The following is a 15,965-nucleotide window of genomic DNA, read 5'->3' on the forward strand; positions in this document are numbered from 1 at the left end:
ATATTGGACACCCAATTCCATTTGAATTTCAGATAAACAACAAATAATTTTTTAGTATAAGTATGGACATTTTGCAGAGGACATTTAGCAGGCTGTCCTGTACGGTACCTGGCAGCCCTGTCTCGCAGGGTCCCAGCAAAGTCAGGTTCACTGCCATGGGAAGCAAAATTGATTTTAGCCGTGGGGCTCCTGACTCTTCTTTCCCAAAGAAGGATGTGGCTATTCAAACTCAGGGTGTGTCTTTCAGAAGCATTCCTGGTCTGGAAAGTGGGTGGAGATACCTGATCTTCAGCAGAAGAGTAGCCAGTAGCAGAAGGGATTTGGGGCAACTGCCCCCCAAGCAGGTCGGTGACTGAATGATCGACCTGGGATTGTGAAGATCTCACTTCTCTCTGAACCTGTTTCTCCACCTGTAACATGATGGCCCCTATGCTCTTGGACGGGGTGAGCATGAAATAGGAAAATATATCTGTAAAATGTATGCCTAGGAGTCAGTGGTAAGTATCCCTATGTTAGGTTTTTGTTGTTAGCTATTTCGGAAAAAAAACATTTTCCCAAACTGTTGGAACTGCTTTGCTGAAGCTGGCAAGTGCGGGCTCTCGGGTCCACGTGGTCACCAGCCGGGCCCTCCTCCGTGCGGAACCCTCTGTTCTGTGTTGAATGAGCCTATGTCCTTTGTTCCTGCAGTGGGTTCTGGCAGGCTGCCCACTGGACTGTTTTTCCAGGGCTCCATCCTGGAGCCTCCCCTCGCTTTGCCTCTGACAGCTGCAGGCTCCATGGTCCCCGAGCACAAGCCACTGCCACCTATCCCCTGCTTCTTCTGTCCCTCTGTGCAAGCCAAGGCCACCAGCCCTGCCCTCAAACGCACCGGGAGCATCTCTGGGGTGCCTCCACCTGTCCCTGAAGAGTGACCACGGCACACTGAGATGTGGGTTGCACTCAACCTGGTACATTTTGTCTTACGTGAGCCTTGCGGCTGCCCCTGAAAGCAAACATCAGCGCACCCACTTCTGCAGATGCAGAAACCGAAACTGGTGGAAAGAACACCACGTGAGCAGACACCTGTGCTGGCGTTTTACAGGCCTGATCTCATAGTTTAGAGCAGGCAGATTTTGTGGTTGTTGTTCCTATGAATGGAATACATTCAAACATTAGAAAAGCATGATATTAAAAATAAGTCTTCATTCCCAAGTTCAAGAGCCCTCATCTCTCTCTCAGCAGGGTTTCTCATTTGGGGCCAGATAATTCGTTGTGTGGGGCTGTTCTGTGCATTGCAGGATGTTGAGCAGTATCCTTGGCCTCTACCCACTGGGTACCAGTGGCACGCCCCGCCCCCTCAGTGTGACAACCAAAATGTCAGATGTCCCTGGGGGGCAAAAATCACCCCTGCCGAGAACCGCCGCTCTAGAAGAATCACTGTTAATAGCTTCCTGAAAATCTTTTTAGAGTATTTCTAAGCACATGTGTGTGCCTTTATTTTCTAAACAAAGATGGATTAATATATACAACTCTTACACCACTTGCTTTTTTACTTAACAATATTTAATGCGCACACACAAATCTGCATTTCGCCTTTGAAAAAACAACTGCATGTTAGTTCTTCGTGGGTCTAGCTGCGATTGATGTAACCAGTTTCCTAACAATGGGCATTTGAGTTGCTTCCAGAACAGTGCCATGAGTAAGAGCACAGAAATCGGGAGTCTGACAGGCAGGCTGGGGTTGAGGCCCCGCTCTTCCTTCCACTTAGCAGCTATGTGACCTTGAGTGGGTTATTTCATCTCCACAAGCCTCAGCTTCTCTATCTGTCAAATGAGAGGAAATGACTGGCTCCTGCCTCCTGTGGCTGTTGGGGAACAATGGCGCATGTTTGGGGTGCAGTCGGCACAGTGTCTGCCACTCGGATGAGTTGGCAGCTCTTTTATTCTGTATAGTATTTGTCTTTACAACGAGCCTGAGATGGAGGTATTATTTTCTCTTCACGGCAAGGGAACTGACCTAAGGACCCCTTCTGCTGACCAGTCAGTCCGCCCACAGTCTTGAACCCCGCTGCCAGTCCTGCGGTGGGATCACTGGGGCGCTTGGCTGAGGCACTGACGTCACCGGCGGTGAGGTTGTGGGCGTGGCTTTGTAAATAAGTTTTGAAAATCCTTATCATCTTGTCTGTCCCTCTCCAGCCCCTTGAGTCAGCAGTACTGGCCCTGGAACAGACTTTCTGTGACATTTCCAGCTTTTTCCCCCCCTACTTCCATTCTAATTTACCTCTCTGGGCCTCAGTCTCCTCATCTGGAAAATGAGGTTTAGAGGTTCAGTGATTTTTCAAGGTTCCTCCTAGCAGCAGAACCATCCTGGAACTCTGCTTTAAATGCTGCTGGGAGATTGATGACCCCATGGTGGCAGTCACACTTAATGAAAACTCTTATTGATTGTGCTTCTGTGTCCGGGGCTTTTCGTATATCATCTTATTTTGGTCAAAGGCTCTGACAAAGAATCATTGAGGTAGACGGTGCTGTCCCTGTTTTTCAGGTGAGAAGACAGAGTTCCAGAGGTGTGCAGTGATGTGGTCGAGGACTCAGGGCCAGTGCTGGACAGAGCTGGGAATCAAACTCAAGCCCGTCTGGGTTCAAAGGCTGTGCCTCCTGCACCCCTCCCCCTGCCCCCATCCGATATCTCGTGGCTTACAGGTTTAGGTTTGTTTTGTTTTGAGGCAGACATTGTTTTGTCTGGACTACAATTCAGTTCAGGTTTATGGACAAAAATAACATTCATAACAACACAGGTGACCTTCAAGTTTTAGCAGCAAGCTCGGTGCCTGGGAATGATTTTTACAAACCCCGCTCTTCCTTTCCTCTTCCTTGTGAAGAGGAAAGGCCTGTGCCCTGAGCATTTGCTTTAACTTTCACAAAAAGCAGCCAAAGGCAGGTGTGTCTCTCTAACGCTCCTTTGAAATGGAGGGAGTGAGGAACAGAGATGTTATTGAGGCTTGGGGCTGAAATTTGAGGGCAAATTGAAATCTTGAAGAAGTTGCCTGTGCTGATTTCCTTTGGACATTAAGAAGTCTGTCAGAAGGCTGCTAATCGTCAGGGCTTCCCAGAGCTCAGAGTAGGTTCCCAGAACGTGCTGCAAGAGAGAAGGACAAAGGCAAATGAGAGGAGGCTGCATGGCCCTGATTTCCTTTATTCTGCACGTGGCTTCAAATCTGGGCTTGTAGGAGCCTGGCATGATGGACACAGACACACGTGCAAACACTTTGTATGCTGGCGAGTGCAATGAAGAGGGGGGTGGGGAGAGGAAGAGGCGGAGGAGGGGGAGCCACAGAAGGCCTGGATTCGGGCTCAGCCCAACCACCGGCTAGCTCCCTGTGTGACCTGGAGGAAGTTGCTTATCTGGTGGGTCCCAAAGTCTCAGTCTCTAAGAGAAGGTTGGACATTATACTATCTCACTCTTCCATTTGGGTCTAACAGAGATGACCTTGGCCAATACCATGTGGAACTCTGTTTCCTAGGAACATACTCTGAACAGCAGCAATAGGAAGAAACGATAAAAGTAGCTCAGACTTATCAAGCACTAAGTGTGGGCTACGCACTATGCAAAACATTTTGCATGGCTTATGTCACTTGTGTCTCCTAATAAATGCAAGAGCTGGATACTTTTATATCCTCACACTTAAAGATGAGAAAACTGCGGCTCAGAGAGGCTGAATCGCTCAAGAGCTAGAAAGTGGCAGACCTAGGATTCGAACTAGGCATTCCCTCTGTAGTGCAGCTTCAAGAGGCAGCCATAGGCCTGGATGGAGGGGTGGATACGGCCAGGCCCCATCGAATGGCCCGCACCCCAGGTTCCACAGAGCCAAAGGCTGACCTCCCCCAACTGAGTGTCCCTGGCTTAGGCAGGCATTGCCGGAGTGTAACGGGATCTGCTTAGAGAGGCCCCAGCAGCCAGAAACCTGACCTGCTCCCAGACCTGTCCCTGAGAGGGGCTGGAGGACAGCTTGGGCCTTGGAGATTGGTTCACTCTAGCCCAGCTCTTCCCTGGCAGGCCAAGTGGCTTTTGGCCCTTGTTAATGGCATCAGCTCAGATCAGTGCCAGGGGAGCCGCTGGCCATGTGGGGCACTCTGGGGGGGGTGGCCCCTGGTCCCTTTGGTTGACACACCACCTGCTTCGAGTTGGCAAGGCAGAAATTGCAGGTGGGAGGGCTGCCCAGGTGCAGGAGTCAGTTTCATTGCTGCATGTGCATTACTTGCAAGCCCGAACCACAGAGCCTGCCTGCAAATTCCAGACCACGCTCCTGGAAGCCGACCTGATCGAATATTCATGGACACTGATGGGTTGTCATCCTCATGATCCCCATGATCTGCATTTATTGCTTTGGCGCTATTTTATGAGAGTGATTTTCCCTCCTTTGCTGTGTGCCACATTTTCACCATCCTCCAAAATAATCCGCCTTAGAGCTACGTGCACAGCTGTGGCTTACCAAAATTGTGCTCAGGCCTCAACCTGGGAAAGAAAATTAATTTATATATCAGACACTGATGACAGTGATGGAAGCACTTAAATATTTGTAGAGGTGAATGGTATGGAAGGAAAAAAAAATCTTCCAATCAGACACTGGGTTTAGTCAAGGTTTAACACAGAGTACTCATACAGCACATCTATGAGTTAGATGACATTATTACCTCCATTTTTCAGATGAGGAAACTGAGGCACAAAGAAGTTAAGTAACTTGCCCAAGGTCTCATAAATTGCAAAAGGCAATTTGCTGAGCCCAATTTGTACTTATTTGGAAAATGAGGGATGATAATTCCTAATTTATTAGGTTCTTGGGAAGATAAGATTCTGTAAGAGAGGAGCGCTGAGCACATAGAATGTTCTCCTTCATCCTTCCTTCCCTCCCTCATTCTTTCTTTCTTTCCTTCCAATGTTGATCAAAGTCGCCATTATGTCAGGTCTAGTGCTAGGTCCTGGGGGGGATAGCCCAAAAAGTCAAACAGCACCCTCATCCTTCCTCTCTTCGGAGAGATTGCCATTCTACTGGGAAGGGGGCAATAAACAATGACCCTCACATTGTCTCATGCTCCCCCGGTGCCACGGGGGGTGTCAATATTTCCCCTCATATGGCTTCTGCCTCCCCCCTGGTTCTGGAGGAAGAGGTGATTCTTACCTGCAGGCAGAATCAGAGAATCTTTGCCATCTGTTACCCCTTCCTTAGCATTTTATGTGAGCAAAACTCTGACCCAGGCAGAGGCCAGAGAAATGGAGTGTTTGCCCAAGGTCACACAGGGAGTAAGCAGCTAAGCCAGGATTTGAACAAGGCGCGTCTGACCCAAGCCCTGTGATAAGGCCGTGCATTCCAAACTCAGGCCAATCTGATGGGTTCAAAGTCCCTCCCTACTTTGAGCCCAAATCCACAGCCTGCCATTTGCATCCAACAGCTCCAACCTTGGATCCAGGCTTGCTTGCAGCGTTCCCCAAATAGAAGTCACTCCTTTCAACTTGTCTCTGGCAAATGTTTGGCATCGTGACTCTGTCCTCACTCAAGATCCCTGATTCCTTCGATCTTCTTGTTAGAAAGGATGTTGAGTTCCTGTCCCTTTCCTGGGACACTTCCTAGACCTGCTACCCTTCATCAAAGAAGTCCCCTTCTAAGCAAGATACCTGAAGTCGAATGGGCCACTGCAGATGAGGGCTAAAGAGCGTTGTGACCGGCGTCTCACCTGCCGTAGTGAGCACTTGCTCTCAGCCTTCCTGCTGGGCACACCCAGCACAGGATCATCGTTGAGTCAACTAGAACCCCTGGCTGACGGGCACACCTGCTGCTGCTACTCAGGCCGAGTGTGCAGGCACCCACGTGCTTGGAGCACCTCCTGGATTCCAGGCTCAATTCCCGTACAATGCTGCTCACAATCGTCACCCCGTCTCTCCAGCGCAGGTCTTATCAGCTCCATTTGCGCATGAGACAGCTGAGGCTCAGAGAGGGGCTGTACTCAGAAGCACAGAATTAAGTGAAAGCCCCCAGTTTGGTATCCCAGTGGTCAAGTTTTGAGTCCCAATGGGCAGGACCTGTAACTACCCTGTGAACATCATGTGATTGGATTCAGTCTCTCATACAGGCCACTCACAATATTTTAGGGTTCCGAGTATCTCAGCACCCTAGGTTGGGCTGTGACCCCTAACTTTGTAACTTCCGGAATTTAATCATCATGACAGTCATCAATGTCATGAATAGGACGCTGCTGAGTTCAGAGTCCTGAAGTTTCCGCTAGGGACCTGCCCCTCTCCGGCCTCTACCAACTCACTGACTTTTGAATCTTGACCCAAGGAATCCAGCGAACGTACGCTCATCCCCCCAAACTTCTCCAGCTTGTCCAAACGAACATTGCATGAGACCACTGTGGTGGACCTGGGTAGTTTTGAATCTACCTCTGTTCCTCTTTTGGTATTAACATTTTTACTTTCCTTTGGGGAAGATGGTAGATTAAAATATTGCTTCTAGTTCTTCATTCCCATAGAACAGGATTATACATCGTACCCTTCACCTCCTGGGTTTTCAGAGCTTCTCAGTCAAGTAGCTTTATCTCCCCATGGCACCACCGTTGGGCTTGGTCAAGAGACTTGCGCTGACCTATGGGATGTGGGTGGACACGAGGTGAGCAGCGTCTCAGTGTGCTTGTGAGGCTTGGTCTTCTGTATGCCTGTCATCTGAGATGAGAAAATCATGTCTCCTGGTCCACATGGGATGAGGAGCGAGTGGCACAGACCCAACTCACCCTGGAGCCTGGAGCCCAGCCCGGGCGACCCCAGCAGGGGCATCGTTTGTCCTCAGATGCATGAGCAAGAAAAAAATGTTTGTTAGTGTAAGCCACTGGGTTTGGTGGCTCTTAACCAGGATTAGGGCAGTAAATCACCAGTTCCTGCAATGAAGCATCCCCCTTCCATCCTCAGTTGCTTGGATGGGGCTGGGCACCACCCAGGGGGGAGGGCATGCTCCAGGTGTGGTTAGCAGGCGTCCCTGCGCTGGTGACTCTCCATTTGCCACACCCCTCCCATCCACTCTCTGCCCAGCTGCAAGCCCAGGGTCCCTTTCTCCCCTGCAGTCCCCACTGGGCTGGTAACGCTGTTTTCTTTCCTTGCCCCTCCGGCCAACAGAAGGTATGAGATTCTCTCTGTGATCCTCCCAGCTGCGTCAACATCCCTGTCGGTTCCCTATCTCTCTCTTTTTTCTTTTGTCCTACCCAGTCACATTGAGGTTTTCTTGCCCTTTTGAAAGTCTGAGGTCTTCTGCCAGCGTTTAGTAGATGTTCTGTGTGAATCATTCCACTTGTAGATGTATTTTTGGATGTATTTGTGGGAGGGGGTGAGCTCCACGTCCTACTCCTCCACCATCTTGATTCCTCCCCCGTCAGCTTCCTAATTCACCCCATGTCTCCGTAAACAGACCAAGCAGTACTTACATACAGGATCCCCCCACCCCCGAGTGGACCCTCTACTGGGATTCGGTCTGGTCCAGTATCACAGTCCTGATTGCAAATCCCAGAAGCCCGTGGGCTAGTTACTTAACTTCATTTTTTCCCCAGTTGACAAAATGAGGATTATACGGTTGCCCTTTTGAGGTTGTTGTGAGAAAGAAATCAGATGACAGATGGGCAGTGCCCAGCCTTGTGCCTGACTCCTCGGGGCTGCAAGACAGGTCATCTCTCCCAGCCCATCTTGCTATGGCCGGCATCAAATCTGGTGCCAGGCACACACTAAAGCATTAATAAATATTTGTAGTTTGAAAAGCTCTATGGTAGATTTTCTTCCTTTGACCTTTTGATTATTTTCCCTCTTGAAATAGCAGAATAAGGCCCCTAGTGCCATGGTGACGGTCTCTATAGAAATCCATAGCTTGTTCTCAGCACACCCACGGATGCCAGTGGGAGGCTGGCATAGATTTGGACCAATGGAGAGAAGGCATGTTTAGCCTTGTCCTGGTTACAAAGAACATTTTTTTTTTCTTTCAAATGGACCTTCCTGTCCCCGATTCAGCATCACTTAGGTCTCCAAATGTGGGTTAATTTTCCAACAGCTCCTAGAAAGAGTGTATTTCCAGTCTCTCCTGGGACAGACAGAGGAGTTTCGAACAGGGTAAAGCAAGTTTCAGTGGAGAATATTTGGAGACTGCCAAGGAGTCAGGTGGCTCTGATCTCATTCCTGCCAGCGGGTGGGAGTGTGTTTGCTTAGAACAGGTAATCCTTTTGGATGCTGTAATCTGAGGTTAGAAATAGACTTGTGTTGCTACCAGAAATCCCTGATGTTTTGGCCTGTTCTTTGTCAGGCTTGCCCTGGTCAAGGTTGGGTATGTATTTGCTTAGGAATGGAGGTCCTTTATGAAACCAGGGATGGCCTCTGTCCCTTTAAGAGGGTCCTTGAGGAGAGACAGTCAGAGAATCACAGAGATGAGGGCCAGATGGCCAGTAAACAGGATGACAGTGAGTTAGGGAGAGGACCAGCTGGGCCGTCTGCTTTAGTCACCTTGCAGCGGAGAAGCCTTCAGTCGGTGGCTGCAGTTGGAAGATTTGGGTGAAGGCTGGGCAGCCTGATCCAGGGACCTCAGAAAGGTCTGACTGGCCCCACCTTCTGCCTGAACTGGGACTCAGAGTTCTAGACCTGGGGGACAGTCGGAAAGCAACAGGAAAAGTATGGGCTGTGGGGTCAGACAGCTCCGGGTTCAAATCCTAGCTGTGTTCCTTGGATGGTGATATAATCTGTCTGAGCCTCCAATTCCTCATCTGTGAAATGGGATGATAATCCCATCTCACAAATACACTGTGAGGTAAGTACAAATAATGGGTAGACTACCCTACATGGGGCAAAGCTCAGGAAATTTTAGTCCCCCGCTCCTCTGGAGAGCATACTAATAACTTTTTAACCAAGAGGGGCATAAAGGAAAATCTTTCTCTGAGAGTCTGGAATCTTGGCAATTTAAAAGTGAAATCCCCCAATCCTGCTTAAATACCTTACTTAGAATGCAAGTATGTCACTTAGGACTGACTGGTTTTTCAGCTCCCTGTAACAGAAAACCTAGATAATAGTGGCTTAAACAAGATAAAGATTTAGTTTTCTCTCATAGGAAACTGCAAACAGTCGAGGACTGGAATGGTGGCCCCCTAGCAGTTCCCTCCAAGGAGCCAAGCCTCCTTCCATCTTTTGGTTCTGCTATCCTTACAGTGTGGCTTCCACTGTGAAGGTCATTGCATGGTCATAAATGCTGCCAGAGCACCAGCCATCATGCCCCCATTCCAGGCACCAGCAAGGAGAAAGAGAAGTATAAGAGTGTGCACCTCTCAGATGAGTCAGCATTTAAAAAACAAACAAACAAAAACCTACCAGAAACTCCATCCACTGATTTCTGCTTATAGCTTATTGGCTCCCCCTACAGTCAGGGAGGCTGGGAAATGGACTGGGTGAGTGGACCCCCCAATAATATAGGGGTTCTATTAATAAGGAGAAATGGGAGAATGTTGTCCCTTCCATAGCCAATTCAAAGCTTCTTCAATTTCACTGGAAACGGCTGCCTAGGTCAACGCTGAGAATATTTCCCCAGGAACCAAAAGCAGCTTGAGAACCTGGTCCTCCATAGGCTGTCAGCAAAGGTTAGTTCCTGTCTCCCTTCCAGCCTCCTGTTGCCCCCTACCACTTCCATGTTAGAGAATCTAGCATTAGCTTACATCCAACTTCAAATGCTACCTAGATTTAATGAATCAGAAAGGTTCAGAGTCAGAAGCTTAGGTGAATTACACACAGGTTCCATATGGAGAATTTACTAAAACCCTAAGACTGACCACTGAAATCGAAAATATTTTGCATTATCTCCCACCTACCTACCTTATCAGCTGCATTAGTTATCTATCACTGTGTAACAAATGACCCCAAATTTAGTGACTTAGAAAACAAAACGGGTTTATTATGTCACAGTTCCTGTGGGTCAGGAATGTGGGTGTCTTCTGTGAGAAGCTGGGGTCCTCTGGCTCAGGGCTTCTCACAAGGCTGCCACCAAGTTATCCGATGAGGCTGCAGTCATCTCAAGGCTCAACTCAGGGTCGATCTGCTTCCAAGCTCACTCATGCGGTTGTTGGCAGGATTTAGCTCCTTGCTGGCTGTTGGCTGGAGGCTTCCTCAGTTTCTTGCCACGAGGGCTTCTCCGTAGGGAAGCTTACAATATGGCAGCTTGCTTCATCAGAACAAGCAAGTGAGAAAACCAGAGACAGAATGGGAATAAGAGGTCTTTTATAACCTAATCTTGGAGGTGGCATCCCATTACTGTCTTATTCTATTTGTTAGAAACAAGTCACTAGGTCCAGCCCAACAAAAAGGGGAGGGAGGGGGGAACGTTTTAGAAGCACCAATCGATGTCCTGCTTCATCACTCACCTTCACTCTCTGGGTTCCTGACATAGGAGTCTATTTCCTTCAATGAACAAGCCCAGCTCCTTTCTACCAAAGGGCCTTTGCACATACAGTTCTGTCTGCTTGGTAGCTCTTCCCTTCCTCACTGCCTAATTTCAGATTTCTTCTCCAGCCTCATTTTTGCAGAGAAGCCTCGCCTGACCACCCTTCTCCTGAGTCACAGGAAGAAGGGGTGCCATCACTCAGCCCTGGGTAGCCCAGGAGGTTACCTTCAAGCAGAAGCCTGGACCCTGACCATTCAATTCTCTCTCTTGTGTGGTTTGCTGCATTGGGACCCTTTAGCTGTAGCTGTAATCATCAAGCAGACAGACTTTGGATCTAGCTCACAGATTCTTTTTTTTTTTTTTTTTTTTAACATTTATTTATTTTGGCTCCGCCGGGTCTTAGCCGCGGCACGCAGGACCTTCATTGCAGCATGTTGAGTTGCGGCATGCGAACTCTTAGTCGCGGCATGCATGTGGGATCTAGTTCCCCCGACCAGGGATCGAACCCGGGACCCCCGCATCGGGAGCATGGAGTTCCACCCACTGGACCACCAGGGAAGTCCCTAGTTCACAGATTCTTGACATCTCGTACTGGGCTGCCCCAGAAGTCAAAATAGGGGAAAGAAACGGACCCCTATTTCAGGTCAGGACCCAGCTCTGAATACATGTGTTTTTCTGGCCAAGCTTCTTTTATCAACTGTATTCATTCCTTCATTCACTTGTAATGGGTATGATTTTCAGTCTACAAACTCAGGTGTGGGATAAATAGAAAATATGTATTTCTTTATTATACCGAACTAAGTTCAATTTCTATTTTGAGCCTCCATTTTGCCGGGTTGGATCACAACTGAGTCACAGTCAATCCATCCCCTCCATTCCCCAGCAATCGTATCTATGCTTGGTGTGCAAAGGTGATGGGAGGGAGGCCACCGGTCATCGATATCAGTTTCAGTGGCATTTATCTTTCAGCCATTGGTCAAGGTAGGTCACCATGTTTGTGCCCTGTCTCAGATCAGGTGACTCTGTTACCTCCGTGACATTCTGGGGCTCACAGGAGTCATTGTATTACTTCTTATGCCTCACAGGATTGTGGGAAACTCTGTGAGATGTCTAAGTTCCCAATCGCCTACATGCCATGTAGACACTTCTGCTCTTTGGGGCTTTCCTTCCTCCCTGGGGGTCCTCCTTCCCTTCTGCTCGGAGATCCCACAGGTTGTCCCTCTGGGAAATTTGTCTTTGTCCCCACACCTGGCCCTGGGAACAGAGCATGCAAGCCTCTTTAGCCGGGACAGCGCCTTTCTCATTCCTCCCCTTCCCGGTCCTTTTCTGTACAGCCCGGGGGACATTTTTCTGGCCAACAGGGGAGTGGGGGGCACCTTGCTCTGCTCATCTCTTCCTCCAAATGTTTTTAACTAAGCCATGAGATCTTTCCAATCTCCTGAGAATCTCGTCTTAAAAACCCCAAAGCCAAGAAAGACTCCTGACACCAGGTGATAAGTGACGCCAGAGGGTGTGGAGGACCAGAGGAGGCGCCCCATCTGGGCTGACCAGACGGGAGGGGGTGGGCCTGGGAGGCCAGAGCTGAGCTGAAGAATGAGAGAGATAATCAAGGAAGGGGCCGTTCAGTCGAGGGAAGAGCCTGGTTAAAGGTGGGGAGGAGTGGAGACGGGCCTCTGGGTGGCTGCCGCCTGTTTGAACAGAATGCAGGTTGTGCCTTGGGGAGCAGCTGTAGATAAGATTGGAGGAGTGAGCAGGGATCTGGTAACAAAAGGTCTTGGATGTCAGGTCTAGACATTTGGATTTTATCTTCAGGAAATGTAGATCCATGAGAGGATTTTTTAAGCATGCGATGAGGCGGCCAGCTTTGTGCTTTAGAATGTTCTCTCTGAGCCGGGGTGGAGGATGGGCTGGAGTCAGGGTACCAGCCACCTGGACAAGGAAAGACAGGGCTGTAGTGGGTAGACAGGCAAGGCGAGCAGGGGACCAATTCCCTGGAGACTAGAGGGCAGGGCCACCCGGACTTGGTAACTGAGGGGATGTGGAGACATGGAGAGCCAAGAGTTCAGGACGACTCCGCAACCTCTGATGGTGCCATTTACCGAGTTGGCAAGATGGCAACCCCAAGATTGGTGAGGAGGTGAGAATTCGTTTAGTCTGAAGTCCAGTTTGGAGTTAGGACTCTGTGGGTAAGGAAGCTTCTTGGCAGAAAGCTCTAGAGCAGAAAAACTCATGTCAGAAGTGTGTCAGAGAGGCAGCCTCAGAACTCCAGTACTTTAATTAATTTATTTATTCTTGGCTGCATTGGGTCTTCATTGCTGTGCGCGGGCTTTCTCCAGTTGTGGCGAGGGGGGCTACTCTTCGTTGCGGTGCACGGGCTTCTCATTGCGGTGGCTTCTCTTGTTGCAGAGCACGGGCTCTAGGTGCGCGGGCTTCAGTAGTTCTGGCGCACGGGCTTAGTTGCTCCGCGGCGTGTGGGACCTTCCCAGACCAGGGATCGAACCTGTGTCCCCTGCATTGGCAGGCAGATTCTTATCCACTGCGCCACCAGGGAAGCCCTCCAGTACTTACTAATAGTTGCTATGGACCGTGGTCAACTAGGATGTTTCAACAGCAGATAACCATAACATGCACCCGTGGCCCAAATAAATACAGATGTTAGGATTCACTGAAGAAGGGAGTTCCAGGGCTGCTTTCAGGGGCTCGGCCATCCCAGCAGGGACCCAGGTGCTTGCTTGCTTTCTGCTCCACCATCCTCTGGACTTCTGGTCTTTCTACTGATGCCTCCTGCTAGCAGATGTGTGCTGTGTCCTCAACTTCAGTGTTTCGGTGAAGTACACCAGTTTTCCAGGACACATGACATTTTCCTGGTTCCACCAATGTATCAGCATTGGCAGTTGAGATGTCATTTATTTCTCATCCCAAGGTGGACAAAGTGCAGTGCGTCTAGCAGCATTTTAGTAAGACTATAAAACATTTGGGAGGTGATGGGGATACAAGGGGAGAGTGTAGCCTTTGGAGCCAAACAAACCTGCATTCTGGTCTTTCTGCAAGTGCTGAGTAGGTCACTTCCCCTCTTTGAATGTCCCTTTCAGCGTCTCTAAAACGGAGACAGTCGGGTACTGTGAGTGTTTGAGGAGATGACTTTTGTAAAGTGCCTGGCACGGTTCCCGGCCCACAGTGGCTCTCTCCTTTGCTGTGCTCGCATCCCTTCCTTCCCACCCATCTGCTCTATACAAGCAGAAGTTGCTGTTTTAACAAATAACCGCCCCCCCCTACCGAGGACCAAGTTCAGTCCCATGAAATGAACTGATCATGGTAGAATTTCATTCAGATGCTGAGGGAGAGAGGGGGAGAGGGATTTGAGGTGGCAAGGGTAAGGAAAATATAGGTTGCTTGGCTAATATATATATTATATATATTTTAAAAATCTATTCTGTCCACAAGGGCTATCCCAATGCATAGAGCCAAAACTGGGAAGCAAGAGAGTGTCTTAAAAAAAAAGTCTTAAAACCCACCTTCATACCCTTCCCCCTTCCCCGTGTCCTCAAGTCCATTCTCTATGTCTGCGTCTTTATTCCTGTCCTGCCCCTAGGTTCAGAAGCTAACACACCATTGTAAAGCAATTATACTCCAACAAAGATGTTAAAAAAAACAAAACCCACCTGCATCATTTTAGGGTTCAAGCTATCAGAAATAGAACCTCCCTCGCCCTCAAATGGCTCTGTTCTGAACGTGTGCCTGGCAAAGCTGTGAGTAAGCATGGAGGCTGCTTGCAGGGGAAGAGTAGCTGCCTGGCGCGGCCGATGAGTCACTGCTGCCTGCCCTGGCCCCCTGCCTGCGAGGTGGCCACTATCTTTGGACATTTTAATTTTCCTTTGTGGGGAGGGGTAATTATGGCCTCCGTGCCCTGTGGCTGTTTCCATTTTGCACAGCGCCTGGACAGAGGCAGAGATCCTTCAAGAACTCCTTTTTTTTTTTTCAGGGACATTGGTGGGGGCTGGTGGCGGGGATTTGAGCCCGTCTGAGGTGTGCAGAAGCAAGGCTGGTGCAAGTGTAGCAACCTTTCAGGATTTGCAAGATGCTTAACTATGCGCCATCAATTACTGCCAAATGTGGTTGTTATGCAAAGTAGCTTAATTGGCCTACTGGTTGGTTGAGTTTTAAGCCCACGGATTGTACCAGTGCAAGAGAGGGGAAAACAGATTTGACAGATGCAGGATGGGGCTGTGTGGTTTATATGAACACAGAAGCAAAACATCTGGGGACAGAATGGGCCTTAAATGGAAAATGGTCAGGTGATAGACGACAGATCGATAGATAGATAGATCAATTGATGGATGGATAGATGGATGGATGGATGGATGGCTGTTAGCTGAGAGGGACCGAGGAGAAATGCAGACATCAGGAGTTTGGGGTTGTGATATTTTTAAAATGCAACCATGACCATATGGAAGATTCGCCAGACAGATGCTGGATACGGAGAAGTCAACCCGGAATTGAAGATAATGATTCACTCTAAAGAGTTACTCCACATTGTAACTGAAGCAGAGTTGGCTGTAGACATCATCAGTTGAGTTGTGTCACCAGGGGAAAATGTTTATTCATGGAGACTAGAGTTAGGTTTTGAGTGTGTGTTCAACAGATTCCTGATTTTGAACTGCCACCCCCAGGAAGCCAGGTAACCTTGGGTGAATTATTTAACTTCTTTGGATCTCAGTTTCCTCATCTACGAATGAATGCCTGTTTCGCGGAGAGTGTGGAATGTGGTAAAGGGCATGCCTGGCATATAGTTAGAACTTGGTCCATAGTTGCGATTATACTTTCATGTATTACTTTTCTCAACACACTTTAACTGTACTTGAGCACATACTTTGTGCCCAGCCCTTGCTAGGAACTAAGGATACAGACTTGTTTGATTCATTTCACAAATATTTGCTGAGTACCTACGATGTGCTTGGCAGACAGACACTGCTAAGCCCTGGAAACTGACTTGGGTGGAAACAGTAAAGACCCCTGCCCACAAGGTGCCTCCAGCCTGGGGAGGAAGACAGACATTCAAATAAGGAAAATACTTGGCACGGACAGGTCCTTGCCGAATGCCAGAACTTCAAAGGGCTCCAGTGCAATGGGCTCATCACAGGGATTATCAGCCCTTTCTGCAGATGAGAAAACTGAAGCTCAGAAAGGTGAAGAGACTTGCCCAGGTTCCCACACCTAGTGACTGGCAGAGCCTCAGCTGGAACACACACCAGCCTGACTCCAAAGTCCACGATCTTTCTCAACAGCACGCAGCTGCCAGGGTGTGTTTCAAGTTTCTGGATCAAGACGTCCAGCGAGGCAGGGTGGAGACTATGCACGGACACCAAGAGGTATTCAGTTTTCAGAGGCTCCAATTTGGGAAGGATGTAATTTGAGGGCTACAGAGGAGGGCTTTGAGAAGAGTAGGCTCCTACTGGCGGCAAGGGGGTGCTCGGTGCATCTCAGTGTGTGTATGTGTGTCTGTGACCGTCTTTGTGTGCCTCTATTTCTATGCATGTGT

At 49.0% G+C, this 15,965-nt stretch overlaps 1 long non-coding RNA gene across 1 annotated transcript in view; it reads left to right on the plus strand.

The window, feature by feature from the left end:
• The window catches only part of LOC309623859, a 58,593-nt gene that overhangs the window by 13,526 nt on the left and 29,102 nt on the right, over positions 1-15,965 (plus strand). The window contains exon 1 of the long non-coding RNA XR_014241693.1: positions 1-15,795. This exon is cut by the window's left edge and continues 13,526 nt beyond it. This is a non-coding gene — a long non-coding RNA (uncharacterized lncRNA). The remainder of the gene's footprint in view (positions 15,796-15,965) is intronic.

The sequence above is a fragment of the Balaenoptera borealis genome (assembly GCF_965194805.1).
Source record: "Balaenoptera borealis genome assembly, chromosome: 2".
Classification (NCBI taxonomy): domain Eukaryota; kingdom Metazoa; phylum Chordata; class Mammalia; order Artiodactyla; family Balaenopteridae; genus Balaenoptera; species Balaenoptera borealis.